Below are 18417 nucleotides of genomic sequence, written 5' to 3'. Positions count from 1 at the left end.
GTGCCAGGAGTGGGATTTGGACCTGAAGTGCGCTTAACGCACTCAAAATTACGAGCAACCGAAATTGTAGTAACATCGAAATTAAGTCGTGCCATGGAGGATCAAGGCGACTGGATGCCGGTTGGGGAGTTACAGGGGGTAGAATCGACCCAGGACCCCAGGGAGGAAATGGAGGAGGAGAGCAATGAGGATGTGGTAGCGGGGGTTTCAGATGCACAAAATGGCGGCCTCGCGCATGAGGTTGCAGCAGCACCAAATGGCGCAGCGCACGTGACCGCAGCAGTGGCGCCAATGGACTGGGGCCTATCTATGAAACAGATGATGGCCTGTATGGTAAAGACGGACCATACAATGGGAGCAATGAGGGAAGAAGCAAGGGGTACTAGTGCCCAAATTGGGAAGTTAGACAGCAAATTGGAGGGTTTAGACAACAAATTTGAGGGTTTAGACAATAAATTGGGAGGAGTAAGGAACAAGTTAGGAAGCAAATTGGAGGGATTCGGAAGCAGATTAGGGGACAGACTGGGGGGCATAATTGGCCAAGCCAAATAAATTAATGAGGGGTTGGCGAGGGGGCAGGCCGCATATGAGATAAGGGAAGCCGAGAAGGAGGTTGACCGCAGGTTGAGCGAGGAGGTTGCGGGGGTGCACGACGAGGTAAAGCGGGTTGAGAAGCGCGGGTTGAGCGAGGCGGAGCAAAGCGCGATTAAAATGACGGGTATAGTGATTGCGACCCGGGGTATGGAAAAGCCGGCGACCGCTGGGGTAGAAGAGGGAATTTTAATAAAGCCAGTGGTCGTCGAGGTGAATAAAGAAAAAGAAGTAGTGGGAATTGAAATTGGAGAGACCGGGGGCTTAGAAAAGCACTCGCGGCAGGGAGAGATGGATATTGTACAAAGTCTGAATTCACATCCTGATGCCGTACTTGCTAATCCTTATAAAGATTTGCAGGTGTGTGTGGAGAGGAGGATCCAAAAGGTGAGTCGTGCTGTATATGGTGCTAAGAGGTTTTTCGGCAGAGTGTTTGGCGCGAAGAGAATTGTCACGCGATTGGGGTCGATATGGCACCCGGGCGTTTGTGGGAGGTCCGTGGGGCGTGGTGTACGAAAGAATGGCACTCGTGTGAGGAAAAAGTGTGCGTCGGCGAGTGAGTGTGTCATAAAGTGTGGGAGTAAAACCGAGTGCGAGCGGGAATGCACGTCGGAGTGTACGGAGTGTGACACAGAGAGTGAGAGCAATACGGAGTGTACGTGCGAGGGTGAGAGTGCCCCGGAGAGTGAGATGGTGGAGGAGCGGGTGCGAGGATGCACGCTTGGGATGGACGGCGAGATTGTGTGAGAAAGCACTCCTGAGTTGGTTGTGGCGTGGGTGCGGGCGAGCCCATTGAAGCGCGTGAGTGGGTGGATGCGAGAGTGCACGCCCATGGTGAGTGTTACGGAGGAGAGGTGTGGAACGAAGTGTGCAAACGACGAGTGTGCGCAAGAGGGTGCGCGAGAGGTGTGGTGTGTAAGAGGGAGTGCGGTGGTGGAATAGACGGAGTGTGTGGAATGTACGGGCGGCGTTGGAATGCCGGGCTTGTTGAGTGTAAAACGGGTCGCGTATGCATGTGAGGAGGCGAGTAAGGCATCGACGTTAAACGGGGCAGCGTTTAGGGCGACGGATAGCCGACGCGAGCACTCGGCGAGCAGTGCGCTTTGTTGGATGCTAGGCTCGGCGCGGATCGGTGCTGCGTCACTTCTCTTCGAAGTGTCGTGCACGATTCGGGCCTGGCCCCGACCCGCACGGTCGAGTCTGGGCCTCGCCGGGCAAGGCGACCGGTCCGGTTCAAGGGCAGGTAGGAGGGAACGGAGCGGCGCCCCCTTGTGGTTGCGGCATTCCGGCCGGGCGGGATCGAGCCATCGGGCCGGAGACCGAAAGGTTCCGCGCCGAGATGGTGCGTGGAATCTCGGGCCGAGCATGCCGCCTCCCTTGAACCGAATGCCGGACGGTCTCAACCTGCAGGCGACCAAACCACCCGAATTCATTGCTCGGCTTTGCGAAGCCGAGTTTTAATGATGTCATGACGTACCGAGAGGCTCAGATATAGCGGACTGTGATGGTAATAGTGTTGTGGATTCAAAATTTTGTAATAGTGAATAGGATTGGCAGTAATGATTGGCAAATTGATGATTGGTAAAATGATTGGCAGTGATTGGCAAATTTTGATTTGCAGAAAATTGGATGGGAAAAATTTATAGTAGGAGATGCCCGATGTGCAAGGATGGTAAATCCACCATCCCTCACAAACGGGGCACATGAGCACTAGTTATGGGGTTTATGGCAGTGTAAGCTCACCGAGGGAGGGTTTGGATAATATTGTATAGGGATCTAGAAAAAGGACCATAGGTGACATAAGGAGTAAGTAGCGACATTGTACAGGTAGTAGGGGACGTTGCAGATTAGTTGGATTATAACGACGAGGGAGCGCGATAATATAAGGGGCGACTGGGAAGCGTGAGTTTCAGAAGGGAGTAGTCAGCTTAGATGATGCCGTGTGTTTGTGGTTTATGGGATGAGGAATTGGTATGGAAGTTTTTGCGGGTGAGCATGTTGAGCAAATGAGGCAATGCTCGTGAATGGTGCCGTGTGTGTGTGTTGAAAGTGTATTCAGTAGCGTATTGTGAAAAGTGTGAGGTGATTGTGCATTGTATTGAATGAATGAAGAAGCCTGGGAGGAAGGAGGGTGCAGGTGGCACCAGGTGTGATTGCACAGGTGTGCAAGTGAACAGGTGAATGGAGAATGGTTTTCAGAATAAATGGTATGGAATACATGGAGTATGGAATGGATGGTGTGGAGTGAGTATGGTGGAAACTGTGGAGTGGAGTGGTTGGTGCGAAGTCAGTGGATGGGGAGGATGGACCCCATCACGAATACCCGGGGAGGGTAGTTTAAGAGTTAGGTAGAGGGTATAGGTAAATTGTGGTTTGATATTGGCATCTGTGGTGCAGGTAGTGGCAAGGAAGTGCTTAGATGGGTGCACGAGTCGGTGGAAATGGCTGGGCGTGTGGGCTTAATTGGTACGTATGGTTATTCGGGCACTCCGCCACTGGTAGTTTGTCGGCCAGGTGAGGCCGCAGGTAGGCTCTGGGAGCCAGTCAGAGTAGTGTTCAGCGGGGCCCGAGGATCCAGGAGAAGGACCCGGGTAGCCCAATGCCAGAGAGGGCATCAGAGGGGTGACAGAGCCAGGAGGGGCCTTCCCCGATTTAGGGTAGTGGTAAGGAGCATGGTAAGCTCGGGTGGCGACTTCAGTGGCGGAGGTGCACAGGTAGGTAGACCTGCTGGTAGAGCCACACGACCCAGCTCGGAAATTGTGCGAAGGCCCGGTAGTGAAAACTTGGGGGAGTGAGACCCCATATTGATGAGCACCACAGTTTGGTCAATGGGAATTTGGTTCTTAAAACCACATAGAGTAAGATGGCCAATGGATTGGCAGGGAAAGACCCCGGGTAGTGTAAAGAGTGTTAATGTCATTTAGGAAGTAGTTAGGATTGAAATCTCCTCGCACCATCTACATCCACTCACCTGAGGTGACGTAGCTCCACACCATGCCATGTTTTGGTTATTTTTGTGCAAATGTTTGGATTGGGAGACGCATCATGACGTGGGTGTGACATTGTGCTTGATGTTCCATCTCTTCCTCCTTAAGAGGAATTGATGAGAAATTTGAATTTGTGGCAAATTTGGTTAGAGGGATTGTGGTGACGAATTTGGGATTAAGGGAAATAAGGGGAAGACGAGACAGTAGTGACGAATTGGTAAGTGTGTAGATTTTGTAAATACGGGGGAAAGGGGCAAGGGTAGAACAGGTGACGGGTGGGGTGACGTAGGATAGGGACGAGCTTTTCTCCGCTCAGTCTCCAGGCGCACCTCACCTTGCATTACCTTCGTTGATGTGTACCCTTGTGACCTTACCCCTCGCTAACCTGTCATCTCTGTCTTCCTTCCCCGACCCAAGGATTGTGCTCTCTGGGCACTGGGGGGGAACGTGCGGGAGGCCGCCTCTGTGAACCCGAAATTCCCGCAACCAGCTGCTTGCATCGATGCACCACTTTATGGACCACGTTGTTGTGGCCGACCACCACCATATGGACCACGGTACTGTGGCCGAGCACCACTGATGGACCCCACGTGTTGGGGCCTAGCCCCTCTGCTGGGACCGGCCACGATGGCCCAAGGGAGATCTTGCTTGCGGACCTCGGTGAGGTGGCACCAAGCCATACAGGTGAACCACCCATAGTCGGCCCCTGTTGGCCATAAATAAAAACAGATGGACGCGTTGTGTGCCTTTTTATTTCCACCAAATAGGCCGCAAGCAAAGAACACAACAACATCAGGAAGAACGACGGACCAGCAGAGCAGAACGAGGAAGACCATCATCAGTGTTGTTTTTTTATTGTATTGGGCAATGTGCACTGCATGGTGCTGACTGTGCACTGACTGGTGCTTTATGTTGCTTTGGTGTTTTGGTGCTCTTTATTGGTGCTGGTGCATCGATGCAATGCATGCTGTCTCCTCCCCTCCCACAGGATTTTCTCTTTTTGTTTCCCTTAAGAGGAAAATCACAGGTCCTGGGTTGCAGTTTTGTAAATAATCAAAATAATGTCTTGTAAATAATGCTCCCCACCATTCATGTATAGTTTGAAAACCATTCCGTAATTCGGTTATCCTGTGGGCGTGAATCTGTTAGGCAGGGTGCAATGCAACAGCGGGACATACTTATTTGTGTTTTAAAATTGTCGCACTCAGGGTCAGATTAATTGTAGAGGGAATTACACCTACGTGCCACATTAAGTTAAAGTTTTATAGGCCCGGGACGTGCCTGGAGGATGAGGGTGCCGTGTTGCAGATTTGAGAATCCTGCACGTTGATAATTGTTGTAAATATCACCCTCTGTAAATAATAGTAATTTCTTGTAAATACCTCCATTAATTGTAAAGGTCAACGGTCGTCCCTTTAGCTAGTCCATGTACAAGCACGTAGCCAATCATAGAACCTCTCTATAGTTATTTCTTTATTATGTGTATTAGTTAAGGCTCTGTTTTCCACGAGTTGACATTGCATTGCACCAAATGAAATAAGGTAGAATCCCCTTTCAATTGCCACCAAAACGCAATTGCCGGGAGCGTTCGCTGCCCTTTGGCTGGGGCTCGCTCGAATCACCCCAAAACCTCCATTACGCACGTGGTCAAGCCTCGGAGAAGAAGGGGGAGGAGCTACATTATGGGCGTGGCCCACACCTCGTCATCAAGGGTGGAGCCCCGAACGACCAACCACAAATCAGTGGGTATGGCTTGGTAGGGCGTGTCATATAACCCGCGGCGCGACGCCCCCACCTCAGATGATTGAGGGGGAGAGATTAGTAAGGGGCCAGATGAGAGAGGGAGGATGAATTGCAAGTTCTGTTGAGGTCGAGTGGAGTGAGCAGGGGCGAGCGGCAGAAAGAGGGCCACGGGGATTGCCCGGCCGAGAATTGCATATGAAACATGCCAACTTTCCCCTGCTATATAAATGTCTGGTCGCGTCCAACGACATGGGGAGCTGTTTGCGGGGTTTTCACCTCGACCCCAAAAGCGTGGATCGGAGCGCGCGCTTGGAGCCGGACCTCAACGCCTACCATCTGCCTGGCCCTTTCTCTGCCTCCCCATGCCATCGATCCCTGGCATCCATCTACCCCCATTCGTGTAAGTCTGACTGTCGTCTGTCTGTCTGTGTTGTCTGGGGAATAGGTTAAGCATGTATAGCTAAGCTAGAAATTGCTCTGTGTCCTTCTGCTCCTTCCATTTTCTGTATATTACTTTGATGTCTTTTCTTCCTTTAGTCTTGTGTAAATAATAATAAATCCTGTCATTTCCTACCTTTGCCTTCTTCTTATTCCTCGTCCGATCGTCCTTGTCTTTTCCATCAATGAACACCTGTGGCACGATTTGGCCAACCGCATATGAATCGGGTTTAGTCCCTTGATAAACGGCTCGCGCCGCAGTCCGCTTCGCTCGGCGTAATCCATTAACGGTGCGGCTCAGGCAGAAGTTATTCCCTCGTTCCCGGCTGGCGGCAGTAATTAGGTAAGTAGCGAACCCTTAGGCCTACAGACCCTATCTACCGTCGGTCCGGTAAGGACGTTGTAACTTCGAGGACCACGTCGGTCAGTCACAGACAAGGGGATTAATCCCCCCTTGGTAAGGGGAAGAGGGGCCGACGTTGAGAGCCGTAACAATATATATATATATATATATATATATATATATATATATATATATATATATATATACATATACATATATATATATATATATATATATATATATATATATATATATATATATATATATATATATATATATATATATATATATATATATTGTTATGGATATGAGGATTATGTTTTTTTTATTGTGTTTTTTATTATTAGTGCTTTATTCTGGACCCTCCTTACTCCAGTTATGTATAAAGGTCAAAGGGCGTCCCATAATTAGGTCATAAACAATCACGTCAGCCAATCATAGATTTCCCCCTTTGTTGATAGTTATATCTTTATTATGTGTATTAGGGTAAGGCCTTGTCTTCCATTAAGATGACACTCCATTGCACCAAGTGAAACCAGATAGATCCCCTTTCATTCCCATTCCCAAAATCTCCATTTCCAGCTACATCCCCTCCAAGTCTCCATTGCCAACCGCACTGGGCAGTTTGCCAGGTTTGGTACAGCGGTGGGTTGCTGATTTCGCCCCAAAACCACCATCGAACATGTGCTCAGCTCGGGGAAGAAGGGCGTGCCCGCCCATCGTCATCAAGGGTGGAGTCAGAGGGCCTGTGCCCACCAATCAGGGCTGACGCGAGCTCACCGGGGGGGGGGGGGGGGGGGGGGGGGGCGTGACCTGAAGGCCGGCGGCTTGATCGCCTGAGGCACTATAAAAGCGCGTGCGCAAGAAGCAAGGACGTGGAGGTTGAGTTGAGTGGTTGGACCAGATGAGCTTTTAAAGAAGTGGTTGGACCAGATGAGCTTTTACAGAAGTGGTTGGACCAGATGAGCTTTTACAGAAGCAGATGAGCTTTGACAAGACGAGAGAGACGAGTCCTGAAAAGAGCACGCGACGTCCACGCAGCCACAGCAGCAACAACAGCAGCTTGGGGCCTGGACGGCAGTTTTGAGCAGGGCCGCGAAGGAACGGCGGCTGCTAAACGCGCCAATTGTGCTGCAGTATCCGTTGGACCTTCCTCTCCTTCCAGCCATCCACCTCCTGCCTTTCCATCCTTTTGTGTACGTGAGTTTGTTCGGTGTGTCTTGTCCCTGGGTTAATTAAGACTGTAGGTAAGCTAGCGTTGCACTGTGTCTCTGAATTCTTCTGTAAATTATTTTCTTATCTTTACTTCTTCCTTGGTTTCTTTCAATCCTGTACATAGTAATAAATTATATTGGTATTCCTTACCCTTTGTCTTCCTTCTTCTTCACATCCTTCGCTTTAGTCTTTTCCCCATTGAATATCTGTGGCGCGATCCAGCCAACGTTCAGGAATCGGCTTAGTCGGGGTAACTGTTCGGCCGCGGTGCTATCCGCTCGGCAAACACAACATCTTATCCACGGTCCGTAACAATTGGTGTCGTGAGCGGGGTCGGACCCGAAGCGCGCTTAACGCGCTCAAAATTACGAGCTGCTGAAATTTGATTTGTTTTAAAGAAAAACCCGAATTTTGAAATCGCGCCATGGCTAGTCAAGGCGATCGGATGCCGGTGGGGGAACTAGAGGAGGGGTTAGGGGTAACCCAGGATCAGAGGGAAGAAATGGAGGCGGGCAATGAGGAGGTGGTTGAGGAGGTTTCAGGCGCGCAAAATGGTGCTCTCGCGCACAAGGTTACGGGTGCGCAAAATGGCGGCCTCCCGTACGTGACAGCGATAGCCGGACCCGCAGTGCCAATGGACTGGGGCCTTTTGATGATGCATTTCAGTGCCGCTCTGATGGGTGACAGTAAGGGATTTGATGCAATGATGGCTACCCAGGGGCTAGACGCGGAAAAAGCAAGGCATGAAGCAAGGTACAACCCGGTTGGATTTCAGGAGCAAATAAACGCCACGATGGAAAGAATACGGGAAGACATTGACCGCGGGGTGGGCAAAAAGGTCCCAAGGGTGCACGAGGAGGTAACGCGGGTCGAGAAGCGCTGGTTGAGCGAAGTGGAGGAAAGCGCGGGTAAAATGACGGGGGTAGAAATCGCGACACGGGGTGTGGGGCAGCCGGCGACCGCTGAGGTAGAGGGGATTTTATTAAAGCCAGCGGTCGTCGAGGTGAACAAAGAAATTATGGGAATTAAAATTGAAGAAACGACAGACGTAGAAGAGCAACAGTCAGAGGAAGGAATGGAAACTGTACAAAGTCCGTGCTCACATCACGATGCTGTGCTCGCTAACCAAATAAAGAGTTTGCAGGTGGCGAAGGAGGTGCGGAGACGAGGTGCCAAGGTGAGTGGCGATATATTCGGAAATGCATATGATGTGAGGGGAGCTTCAGTCGGCTTGGGGGTTGATTTGGACCCGGGTGTTCGTGAGAGGCCATTGTTGAAGTGTGCGACAGGTACGGTGTGCGAAGGAGGAGGTGTGCGAGAATGTCCGACTCTGGTGTGTGTGAGGAAAAAGTGCGCCCCAAGGAGTGAGTGTGCTGTCGAGAGTGAGTTGGTCATAGCGCGTGTGCGAGGGAGCACATGGAAGGGCATAGTGGGGAGTGTTACAAAGGATGTAACGAAAGAGTGTACACCTGTTGTGAGTGTTACGGAGGAAGTAATGGGAGAGTGTGCGCAAGAGGATGCGCGAGAAAGGTGTGTAACGGACGGGTGCATGAGGAAAGAGTGCGCTGTCAAAAGTAAGGAAGAATGCACACCTGTGGTGAGAGTTACGGAGGGTGTAACGGGAGAGTGTGCGCGAGAAAGGTGTGTAACGGACGGGTGCATGAGTACAGAGTACGCTGTCGAGAGTAAGGGTGAGTGCCCGACCGAGTGTGGAGGTGAGAGTAGTAAGAGTGACGCGGAGCGTGAGTTGGTTGTGGCAGGTGAGAGAGGATGTACACCTGGAATGGAGGGATGCACACCTGGAATGGTAGAACGCGTATGGGAATGCACGCTGGAGTTGGTCGTGAGGCACGTGGTTGGGTGTGCAAGTGAGAGCGCACCTGTGATTGTCACAGAGGAGGTGACCGAGGAGGGGGCGCGAAGAGATGTGTTGGTGAGGTGTGCGAACGACGAGTGTGTGCAAAGGTGTGCGGTGGTCAGGTGTGTGACCAAGTCTGTGAGCGAAAGAACGAGTGCAATAGCGAAGTACGCGGGGTGTACGGGCGGCGTTGGAGCACTGAGCTCGGTGAGGGTGAAAGGGGTAGCGTATGCGTGTGAGCATGCAGGTGAAGCATCGACGGTAACCGGGTTAGCGGTTAGAGCGACTTATAGCCGAATCGGGCCCTCGGTGCGCGCCGGGCATCTTCGCGTGCCGCGAGGACCAGCGGGGATCTGAACCACGGTGGTTTCGAAAGAACCGCCATACGCGATCCACGCCGGGCCGCGCTTTGAACGGCCGCGTCCGTGCTCCACTAGGCGGAGCGGGCAGCCCGATAGGAAGGGACATCATGGCGACCCCTTTTTGTTGAGGCGTTCCGGCAGGTCGAGATTGGGCCATTGGATGGCTCCGTGCCGAGGTGGTGCGGGGGATCTCGGCCCAGGTAAACCTCCTTCCCTGCACCGAGTGCCGGACGTATCCAGCCGCCGGCACCAAACAACCCGCATTCATTGCTCGGCTTTACGAAGCCGAACTTTAGAAGTGCATTGGCGCACCGAGAGGCACTAGTGAGAAGACTGATGATGAGGATAGTGTTTTTGATCCGAAATTTAGAAAAGTGAATAGAATTGGCTGAAATTAGGTGAGCAAAATTTATAGTTTGAGATACCCGATGTGGTGGGATGGCAACTCTGCCATCTCTCACAGCGGGGGCAAAGGAGCACTTGTTATGGGGTTTGGCAGTGAAAACTAGCCCGGGAGGGTTAGGATATAATGTAGGGATCTAGAGAAGATGACCTTAGGTAACGTTAAGATTAGGTAGTGACAATGATACCTGTAGTGGGGACGCAGGTAGATTAGAGTGGATGATAATGACGTGGTATGTGCTTAGTTTAAAGGGAAGACGGGGAGCACTAAGTTAGCAGGGCAACAGGTAGTTTAGATGATGCCGTGTGAGTGTTGGAGGTGTATTTAGAAGTGTATTGTGAAAAGTGTGTGAGGAACAGGTGTGATTGCACAGGTGTGCAACTGGACAGGTGTATGGAGCAGTGTATGAGTAAATGATTGTGAGTGTGAATTGTGGTGTGATTGCACAGGTGTGCAACTGGACAGGTGGATGGAGCAGTGTGTGAGTGAGTGATGGTGATGAGTGTTGTATTGACTGAATGGTCCAGGAAGGAAGGAGGGTGCAGGTGGCACCAGGTAAGATTGCACAGGTGTGCAACTACAGGTGAATGGAGAATGGTTGTATGGAATAAATGGTATGGAATATATGGAGTATTGGAATGGATGGTCGTGGAGTGAGTATGGTGGAAACTATGGAGTGGAGTGGATGGTGCGAAGGTGTGAATGGGGGAAGGATGGACCCACATCACGAATACCCGGGGAGGGTAGTGTAAATGTTAGGTAGAGGGTATAGGTAAATTGTGGTTGGATATTGGCATCTGTGGTGCGGGTGAGAGAATGGTATTTGGATGGGTGCATTAGTGTTGTGGAAATGGCTGGGCGTGTAGCCTGTTAGTGTGTGTAGTTGGTTTGGCCACTCCACCACTGTGAGGATGTCAGCCAGGTGAGGCCGCAGGTGGGCTCTGGGAGCCGGTAGAGTTGTTGTGGATGGGGCCCGAGGATCCGGAGGACGGACCCGGGTAGCCCAGTGCCAGAGGGCACCGAGGGGTGACAGAGCCAGGAGGGGCCTTCCCCAAATAGATAGGTTAGGGTGAGGAGCTAGGGAAGCTCGGGTGGCAACTGCAGTGGTGGAGGTGTGCAGGTGGGTAGACCTGCTGGGAGAGCTACACGACCCAGCCCGGAAATTGTGCAAGGGCACCGGGAGATGAATTGGGGGAGTGAGACCCCAAATTGAGAAGCACCACAGTTTGGTCAATGGGAATTGGTTTTTAAAACCACATAGAATAAGATTGCCAATGGTTTGGCAGGGAAAGACCCCGGGTAGTGTAAAGTGTGTTAAAGTCATTTAGAGGATAGTTAGGATTGAAGTCTCCTCGCACCATCTGCATTCACTCACCTGGGATGACGTACCTCCACACCATGCCAGGTTGTTTTTATTATTTTTATGATGCAAATGTTTTGGATTGTGAGACGCATCATGACATGGGTGTGACATTGTGCTTTGTTGTTCCATCTCTCCCTCCTTATGAGGATTGATGATGAATTGGGTGATGGCAAATTTTGGATAGAGGGATTGTGGAGACGAATTTGGTATCGGGGAAATATGGGGAAGACGTGACAGTAGTGACGAATTTGTAAATGTGTAGATTTTGTAAATATGGGGTAAGGGCAAGGGTAGAGTAGGTGACAGGGGGGGTGACGTTCGGTAGGGACGAGCTTTCTCACTTCGCTCTCCGTACGCACTTCGCCTTGCGTTGCCTTATTGATGTGTACCCTTGTGACCTTACCCCTCGCTCATCTGTCTTTTCCCCCCTTTGTCTCCCACATGAGGACCTGTGCGCCACTGGGCGCCGAGGGGAGCGTGCGTGAGTCCGCCATTGTGCGCCCGTAACTCCCAGAACCAGCTGTCTGCATCGATGCACCACATTATGGACCACATGTCTGTGGCCGAGCACCACTTATGGACCCCGTGGGTTGGGGCATGGCCCCTCTGCTGGCACCGGCCATGAAGGCCCGAGATCTTGCTGGCGGACCTTGATCACAGGGCACCGATGCCCCACAGGTGAACCACACTAGTCGGCCCTGTGGGCCATAAATAAAATAAAAATGGACACGTTTTGTGCGAGTTGTAATACAAATAGGCCGCCAGCAAAAGAAAATGACATCTGGAAGAAAGCAAATAGCCAGCAGAGGGAGCCGAAGAGCAAGAGACCACCAGCAGGGTTAGGGGTTGTTTGTTTATTTTATTCATGAACAGTGATGACTGTGCACCGATTGGTGCTTGAGGGTGCTTTGGTGCGTTTTTGGGTGCTTTCATGGTGCATCGATGCAGGGCAGACTGTCTCCCCCCCCCCAAAAGAACGATCACAGGTCCTGGGTTGCATTTTGTAAATAAAGTAACGTCATTGTAAATAATGCTCCCCACCGTCAATCTATAGTTTGAAGACCATTCCGCAATTCGGTTAGCTGTGGGAGTGAGTCTGTTAGGCAGGGTGCAATGGAGCAGCGGGACATATTTATTTATGTTTTAAAACTGTCGCACTCAGGGTCAGGTTAAAAGTAGAGGGAACTACACCTACGTGTCACACTAAGTTAAAGTTATAGGCCCAGGAGGTGCCTAAGAGGAGGAGGGTGCAGTGTTATGGATATGAGGATTGTGTTTTTTTTTATTGTGTTTTTTATTATTAGTGCTTTATTCTGGACCCTCCTTACTCCAGTTATGTATAAAGGTCAAAGGGCGTCCCATAATTAGGTCATAAACAATCACGTCAGCCAATCATAGATTTCCCCCTTTGTTGATAGTTATATCTTTATTATGTGTATTAGGGTAAGGCCTTGTCTTCCATTAAGATGACACTCCATTGCACCAAGTGAAACCAGATAGATCCCCTTTCATTCCCATTCCCAAAATCTCCATTTCCAGCTACATCCCCTCCAAGTCTCCATTGCCAACCGCACTGGGCAGTTTGCCAGGTTTGTTACAGCGGTGGGTTGCTGATTTCGCCCCGAAACCACGATCGAACAGGTGCTCAGCTCGGGGAAGAAGGGCGTGCCCGCCCATCGTCATCAAGGATGGAGTCAGAGGGCCTGTGCCACCATTCAGGGCCGACGCGAGCTCACCGGGGGGGGGGGGGGGGGGGGGGGCGTGACCTGAAGGCCGGCGGCTTCATCGCCTGAGGCGCTATAAAAGCGCGCGCGCAAGAAGCAAGGACGTGGAGGTTGAGTTGAGTGGTTGGACCAGATGAGCTTTTACAGAAGTGGTTGGACCAGATGAGCTTTTACAGAAGCAGATGAGCTTTGACAAGACGAGAGAGACGAGTCCTGAAAAGAGCACGCGACATCCACGCAGCCACAGCAGCAACAACAGCAGCTTGGGGCCTGGACGGCAGTTTTGAGCAGGGCTGCGAAGGAACGGCGGCTGCTAAACGCGCCGATCGTGCTGCAGTATCCGTTGAACCTTCCTCTCCCTCCAGCCATCCACCTCCTGCCTTTCCATCTTTTTGTGTACGTGAGTTTGTTCAGTGTGTCTTGTCCCTGGGTTAATTAAGACTGTAGGTAAGCTAGCATTGCACTGTGTCTCTGAATTCTTCTGTAAATTATTTTCTTATCTTTCCTTCTTCCTTGGTTTCTTTCAATCCTGTACATAGTAATAAATTATATTGGTATTCCTTACCCTTTGTCTTCCTTCTTCTTCACATCCTTCGCTTTAGTCTTTTCCCCATTGAATATCTGTGGCGCGATCCGGCCAACGTTCAGGAATCGGGTTAGTCGGGGTAACTGTTCGGCCGCGGTGCCATCCGCTCGGCAAACACAACATCTTATCCGCGGTCCGTAACAATATATATATATATATATATATATATATATATATATATATATATATATATATATATATATATATATATATACATACGGTATATACATACGGTATATACATACGGTATATATATGTATATGTATATACATACACCACAGTTTGGTTGTATATATATATATATATATATATAATTATATATATATAATTATATATATATATATATATATATATATATATACTGTACGTATATGTATAGTCAGTGTGCCATACGTTTTGTCATTTTAAAAGCTTTCCTTTACATGGTTATGTGCATTTCTGGAATTATCTACTTCACTCTTTCGACATTTCATTAACAGCTAAAAATGCATGGTCATGCAAAAAGCAACAATTTTGCTTCACTGCTATCATTCACAAGATAAAAACAGGCTTTATAGTGCTAGATTTTAAGTGAAGCTTGTGCACTGTTTGACTTCACTTTGCATGAGCCATATGCTCAGTAAATGCTTTATTTGCAACACCACACATGTCATCAGACAGGGCATGGGAGAGATAGAGTTAGAGATAAATATATAGATGCACAGGGTGTTCAAAAAAGACCCGGAAAACTTTGGTTGTTAATATATTTTGTACCAAAAATGTTATGAAACCCTTTGTTTTATATGATATAGAAACGCATAAAGTTTTCTTTATTTTCAGGTCTGGTGGTTTAATGTAAAACAAAATGGCGACTCCACAGGAGAAAGCTCAGTGTGCCGAATGGTTCATCGAGATTTGATCTGACACGCAAGTTCAGTGTAATTTCCGTACAAGGTATGGAAGGAATCTGCCATCACGGACTATAGTCTACTTGCAAAGCCTATAGAGCCCTCTTGTGAACCCGGAAATGTTGAGTACCCCAACGTTTTAAGTTAGAAATGTACAGTATGGGTCCCCAGCACTTAGAAACTGCCGGATGCTAACTTGCATATGTTGGGCAATTAGCAAAATTAGCATTAATAGCATTAACCCTATCAAACATAGGCCTGGGACACTGAAATTTCTGTTTCGCTCTATTGCTCCGTTTGAATGCTTCGTGTGAGCAAACTATTTGAAGGATCTGTATGAAATTTGGACATAATACACTTAGACAGATATGCTTTCCGTGAGTGTTCTTATAAAAATTTCCTGCGATCAAAATTTCATGTGAAAAAAGGGATGTAAAAGCCGTGGATTTTTTTTCACCCAACATTTTTTTGCGCGGTTAGTGCCCCTACTCTCATGTTGAGCTACAGTTTCAATGTTCGTGTTTATTTGAACAGATCGTAACCTGGCACGTTCAACGCACTAAGCCCCATCTCGCTAGCTGCTATAGTTTTTGAGATACGTATTGAGTATTTAGTTTTATCTATTGGTGCTGGAAGGTGGGTATCACATGTAACCTGCAGATGGAGAGATGTGATGGCACTATTCTCAACATCAATTCGACAGTAGAGAATCTCGGTGAGCAGTGTCGCTCCATCCTGGCTATGCATGCTCTCTCCGGATGTGACACCACCTCCTATCCCGCGGGGAAAGGGAAGGTGTCCGCACTCAAGGCAATGAGAGTAGTACCTGGTGACCTGCTTCACTTCATCGGAGAGGAGGGAGCTACTGATTTACAGATTACAGAGGCAGTGAGTGGTTTCTTCCTGGCTCTGTACAACGAGAGGGAGTCGGCATCTCTGAACGTCGCCAGATATGACATCTACCGAAAGCGCAAAACCCCCCCCAGCATTGAAGACACTGCCTCCTACAGAGCGCAACGCTCTCCTCCATGGACAGCGTGCCCATCTACAGGTGCTGCTTTGGAAAGCAGCAAACTGCCCTGACCCACCAGCTGTGGACATAACAGAGTTTGGATGGAATAAGAAGGAAGGCGAGAAGGGAGAGGAAGTCATCATGCCCATCCTGGATGCAAGCCCCGTTGCTCCTCCTGCCGTGTTGGAAATGATCAGCTGTAGCTGCAAAGCTGGGTTAAAGCCCTGTTTAACAGCAAAGTGCAGCTGCGTAGCTGCAGGCCTGGCCTGTACCAGCTACTGCTTCTGCAAAGGCTCTGATAGTACATGTTGCAACACACTCACACACTCACAGCAAGAAGAGCAATATGACAAGAATGTAGAGTCAGGAGAAGAAGATGAAGACGATGAGGATGAGTTTTATGATGAGGATATGCTTTATAACAGTGCAGAGTGGTAGAAGTGCAAGATGCTCTTTCTTGATGGAAGTTTTATGTTGTGTAACTAGTGCACATATTTTTCAGCTCTGATAATTTTGGGTATACTTGTGTTTTAATTTTGAGGATATTATTTACCCATAGTCATATTATTCTAGTTTGGTATGGTACCTGCCTTTGTTACCTCTAATACCTGTGAATAAAAGTGGAGCAATACAGCGAAACAGAAATTTCAGTGTCCCAGGCCTATGTTTGATAGGGTTAATGCTATTAATGCTAATTTTGCTAATTGCCCAACATATACAAGTGAGCATCCGGCAGTTTCTAAGTGCTGGGGACCCATACTGTACATTTCTAACTTAAAACTTTGGGGTACTCAACATTTCCGGGTTCACATTGCTGGCAAGTAGACTACTAACATAAGAGAGTGGTATAAGAGGTTTCAGGAGACTGGACGTTGTCAGAAAGAGAAAAGTACTGGTTGACCAAGCACAAGTGCAGCAGTTGTTGAACGAGTGTGTGAATCATTTCAACAAACTCCCCAAAAACCAATCCGACTCACATCCAGAGAACTGGGACTACTAAACACCATTGTACACAGGATTTTGCATAAAAGACTGAAGCTTTATACCTGTAACATGCAGATACTGCAAGAACTCAAACCGAATGACAGACCCATACGCAAGGTGTTTGCCTTGGAAATGCTCAGTCACATAGAGGATGACGAAGATTACATGAAAAAGCCCATGTTCACAGACGAAGCTTGCTTTCATGTATCGGGGAAGGTCAACCGGCACAATGTCAAGATCTGGGGCTATGAAAACACCCACGTGGTCATTATACACATAAATGATAGTCCAAAGGTCAATGTGTGGTGTGGCCTTCTCCAAGACCACTTGGTGGGTCCGTTCTTCCTTGCGGAGTATACAGTGACCTCAAAAGTTTACATGAACATGTTTGAAAAAAAGTTTGCCTTCCCACAGATTGAAGACCTGCAACACAATATCATTTTCAACAGGACAGCCGACCAGAATGAAAAATTTCCACCTCGCTGAATAGGCTGAGGCGGACCTACCGCCTGGCTCCCATGATCACAAGACATATCCCACCTTGATTTTTTTTTCTGTGGGGGTTTGTCAAAGATGTGGTCTGCAACACCAACGTGGCAAACCTGCAGGATCCTCGTTCTCAAATCACAGCTGCATAATCACTGGTGGAGGCAAACGTGCTGAGCCGAACATGGCAATAGCTTTTTCGGTAAAAAAAAAAAAATCCCATTTGACACTATGGGGTTTATCTATCATATATATATATATATGTTTAGATAAACCCCATAGTTTATATATATATATATATATATACTATATAAATAGTATATATATATATATATATACTATTTGGTATAGACCTAATACCTAATACGTATTATGTTTAGATCAGTAACAAAAAAAAACTCAATTGAATCCATTTTAAATTCAGGCTGTAACAACAAAATGTGAAAAAATTCAAGGGGTGTGAATACATTCTGAAGGCACTGTATACGTGAAGTGTCACCTGAAGGAAGAATAAAGGCCTACCTGAATTGTAAAATTAACCACCTCCTATCTTCTTCATTGGAATATTTTAAAATTTCTTCCAAAGATAACGATTGTTATAAAAGAAAGTTTATGGTAATTCATGTTGGGTGCATTCAATCTTCAGGAACCTTCTACTTTTTTCCCTAACATAGCTTTGTTGAGATTATGCTTCCTCGTATATTTAAAATATAACAATATCTTTGGAAATGTCTTATTATCTATTTTGAATAAATATATTTTAGACTTTGCACTTTTTCATTGAGCACTATTTACCGTACATAGAAACAATAAATTTTGCTCTATCTACATGTAAACAATATAGTAGAGCAAACATATGGTGATGTTTGTTACTTGGCCAAAATTTTTTTTATCACTCCGGTTTGTGTGTTTGTTTGTTTGTGTGTGTTTTTCTGTCCGCTCACTTATACTTGCCTACAGGTCACAATTTTAAACCCATCTTCACGAAACATCACCAAACGGTAGAGTTCGTGGTCCGACAAAATCCTATGTATTTTAAAGGTCAAAAGGTCAACATAGACCAAAGGTCAACCACTTTTTTTCAAACTTCTAAAATCCTCAATTTTCATCCGATTGACTTGAAATTTCAATAGGATTTTCATATCAGCTTACTGAATTCAACAACCAAATATTTTTGAGATCAACATAGGTCAAAAGGTCAACAAAGGCCAGATTTATAAAATTGTCAATTTTCATCCAATTAACTTTAAATTTGAATAGGATTTTCATATACGCTAACTGAATTCAATCACCAACTATTTTTGAGATCAAAATATGCCAACAGGTCAACATAGGCCTGAGGTCAACCCCTTTTCCCAAATTTCTAATATCCTCAATTTTCATCTGATTGATTTGAAATCTGAATAGGATTTGCATATCAGCTTACTGAAACGAA

This window comes from Myxine glutinosa, chromosome 3 (assembly GCF_964187855.1).
Source record: "Myxine glutinosa chromosome 3, kmMyxGlut1.1, whole genome shotgun sequence".
Classification (NCBI taxonomy): Eukaryota; Metazoa; Chordata; class Myxini; order Myxiniformes; family Myxinidae; genus Myxine; species Myxine glutinosa.
This window is presented reverse-complemented; position numbering follows the sequence as displayed.